Source organism: Callorhinus ursinus, unplaced genomic scaffold (genome assembly GCF_003265705.2).
Source record: "Callorhinus ursinus isolate GAN/ISIS: 27379988/994484 unplaced genomic scaffold, GSC_fseal_2.0 scaffold4, whole genome shotgun sequence".
NCBI lineage: Eukaryota > Metazoa > Chordata > Mammalia > Carnivora > Otariidae > Callorhinus > Callorhinus ursinus.
In genome coordinates, this window is record NW_027397066.1 from 143,438,489 (window position 1) to 143,442,077 (window position 3,589).

Consider the following 3,589-nt stretch of genomic DNA (forward strand, 5'->3'; position numbering starts at 1 on the left):
CACTCCCGTAAAGGATTAGAAAAGGGGGTTTAAAATAAAAGCCTGAGTAAAAATAGAGAATTTGGCCATGCAGCCTTGTGAGAAAAGAAACAGAAGGAGAGTAAAACCTTGGAGCCACAGGAGGGAAGAAGTTGGAAAATGGTTGCCACCAGGTGTCAGAACTCTGCTCCTGCAGACTGCATGCAGCTCTCCCAGTAGAGCTAGCTAAAGCCATACATAATTTGGTACACTCGAAGGGGGGCTTGAGAAAACCCAGCTTGGCCATTGGTAAGCGGGCCAATGGAGGGTGGCCACACAAGCCACACAGAACTGAGTTTTAAAAGGTCACTAATGGGGGGCGCCTGGGTGCCTCAGTCGTTAAGCATCTGCCTTTGGCTCAGGTCATGATCCCAGGGTCCTGGGATCGAGTCCCACATCGGGCTCCCTGCTCAGCGGGAAGCCTGCTTCTCCCTCTCCCACTCCCGCTGCTTGTGTTCCTGCTCTCACTCTCTCTCTCTGTCAAATAAATAAATAAAATCTTTAAAAGGGCGCCTGGGTGGCTCAGATGGTTAAGCGTCTGCCTTCAGCTCAGGTCATGATCCCAGGGTCCTGGGATCGAGTCCGGCATCGGGCTCCTTGCTCAGCAGGGAGTCTGCTTCTCCCTCTCCCTCTGCCTCTCCCCCTGCTTGTTCTCTCTCTGTCTCTCTCGCAAATGAATAAATAAAATCTTTAAAAAATAATAAAAATAAAAGGTCACTAATAGGGGCGCCTGGGTGGCTCAGTCATTAAGCGTCTGCCTTCGGCTCAGGTCATGGTCCCAGGGTCCTGGGATCGGGCTCCCTGCTCAGTGGGAAGCCTGCTTCTCCCTCGCCCGCTCACCCTGCTTGTGTTCCCTCTCTCGCTGTGTCTCTCTCTGTCAAATAAATAAATTTTTAAAAAAATAAAAATAAAAAAATAAAAGGTCACTAATAGCTTTTTTTATCAAAAGCATCACAGTATGCTTGGAGTCAACAACTTCAAGTCATAACACCAGAGGGAAGGTGAACATGCAAATGGAACTAAACCATGCCTCTGAGAATGAGACACTATTTCACTTTTGATACTCCCTTTTGAAGAACAGTCTCCATTTTTTTAGTAAATATAAAATTATTTATAGGAACTTCGTGGGTTCACTCTCAATTTTAGTCTCTCGACCTTATATTTTAAATTCCCATAGTATTTTAAGTTCCTCAACCACAAGAGATAGTTTAATTATGAATTTGGACTATATGTATTTTTTTCCCACAAATTGTTAATTATTCAAAAGAAAAAGGACACCGAAGAATTTAATAGGGGGCGCCTATTAGAATTTAATATAAGAATTTAATAGGGTGGCTCAGTTGGTTAAGCATCTGCCTTCGGCTCAGGTCATGATCCCAAGGTCTTGGGATCAAGTCCCACATTGGGCTCCTTGCTCAGCAGGGAGCCTGCTTCTGCCTCTGCGTGCCGCTCCCCCTGCTTGTGCTCTCTCTCTCTCTCCATCTGTCAAATAAATAAATAAAATCTTAAAAAAAAAATTTAATAGGAAAAAAACTGTTAGAGATCATTCTTTTGGTGTTTATAAAATAAGGAATTGGACAGGGTGTTATTTAATGCCACTGTGCTTCTAACATGCAATGGAATTTATGTGTATTCATTTACATTCCTATATGGTGTAGCTCTCAAATGTTTGCTTACTAATTCTCATGAGTAGAGCCTGTCAAGCATATAAAACCAGAAAAATCCATTATAAATACCTGTGCTGTTCAGAGCATGCAACACGTCAGATTTCACCTATAGCATGTGATACTTTTTATTCATACTGATCTGTCTTTTTGTTTTGTTTTGTTTAAAAAAAAAAAAAACAATGTATTTATTTAATATATTCATCACAAGGGCTCAACCAGAGACTTAATTTAAAAAACAGAAACAAAACAAACATGACACCACAGCTTAAGATACAGAGTCCTAGACAGAAATGAAGAAAATAAAAAGATAACACAAGAAGAGAGGCTGGACAGTCAGGGATCTTGGCTGGAGACTGGCTTTGAGTAGGTTTCTTGCATATACTTCTTAAAGGCTGTGGGGTTTTTCCAGAGCTCGGCAGCATGTGTGTTCAGAGGGCTAGCACTGTTGGGTTCTCCTAGCAGGCTCTGGACGGACAGCAGGATGGTCCTGACATCATACAGGAGAGACCACCTGTCCTTCAGGATGTCCAGGCAGATGTTTCCCTGGGTGTCCACACTGGGGTGGTGGCAGGCTGTGAGGAACTTCACGGGGGGTGCATTATAAAGGTAGCCCCTGGGGAACTCCAGGGAGAGCGTGTACCTCAGGTCTTTGTGAAATCGGGCCAGGGGCTCCATGGATGGCCCCACCCATGTGAAAGGTTGATTCAGGGAAGGCAGAAATTCCTGTGTCACCAGACATCATGAGGGTCATTGGCTCCCACCGTAGCCTCTTGCCCCCGGAGCCTAGGCGGCACCCCTCCACTGGGCCCATCTCCTTTGCGGGTCTGGGAGGCTAACTGGGCAGGCAGGCAGCGTGGGGAGGGAGACAGGAACTCGGAGAGCAAGACTGCAACTGCCCATATTGATCTGTTCTTGATGTTAAAATTTTATCTAAAGATTTAGTTTGCCTACTTCACGAAAAACAACTCCATGTTAAATATTTAAATGAATATGCTTTCACTAAATTCCTTCTTTTGGGAAGTTTTTCTCAGAGCAGTAGTTCTCCACGTGCGATCCACAGACCATCAGAAACTTACTGGAAATGCAAATTCTTGAACCCTCCAACACACCCACTGAATCAGACTCTGAGGGTGGGGTCCAGCAATCTGAGACTGAGAAAACCCTCCTGATGATTCTGGCACAGAAGTGATTCTTAAGAACCACGGTCTCAGGAGGATCAGCAATCATAACTCTCTCCCCTGCTCAGTAGATTCTAAGAGCTGTTCTTTCTTGTGTTCTCAAAGAATCTTTGTGAAGTTAGTAAATAATTTTCCTTCAGAAAAGACAGTAGTATTTGCATGTGGTTCTTTTATAGTTCCTGATGAGAACAACAGACTAATAAGATATCTGTTCTCTGCCAATGAGACTATCTTTAAGAGAATTTAGGAACTTTGTCTTAATTTCCCGAAGTAGTAGTTATTGCTTCAGTAGAGGCAGACGCACAGTATCTGTTCAGGCTCTCCAGGATGCTAGATTGCAAGCACCAGAATCCTTCCTCATGTGGGAAAGAGGATTATCTGATGAAGGAGGTACACTCTCCCCACGGACGTCCATTCACCTCACGAAAATAATGTACTATCACAAAATGTGAACAAGTTCTAGAGAAACAGCCATTTAAGCGGAACTGCTGGGATTTCCAATTCCAGATGGTACCTTAAACACACATTTTTAGCTCCACTATGTCCTTAAACAACAAAAACAAAACCCTTCAAGAGTATGCTTGTTTGTTCAGGCATAAATCCAAAGCGACAAAGAGAAGGAGACTGAGACCAATGCAGGAACATTGTGACAGCAGAAAACAGATGGAACCTGGGCCCTAACTTACAGCACATTCAAAACTAAATTCTGGCCAGAATGAGAAAAAT

At 43.8% G+C, this 3,589-nt stretch overlaps 1 pseudogene; it reads right to left on the reverse strand.

Annotated features, from left to right (window-relative positions):
• Positions 1-2,018: 2,018 nt before the first annotated feature.
• Positions 2,019-2,436, reverse strand: LOC112826210 (ubiquitin-conjugating enzyme E2 C pseudogene; annotated as a pseudogene).
• Positions 2,437-3,589: the final 1,153 nt, after the last annotated feature.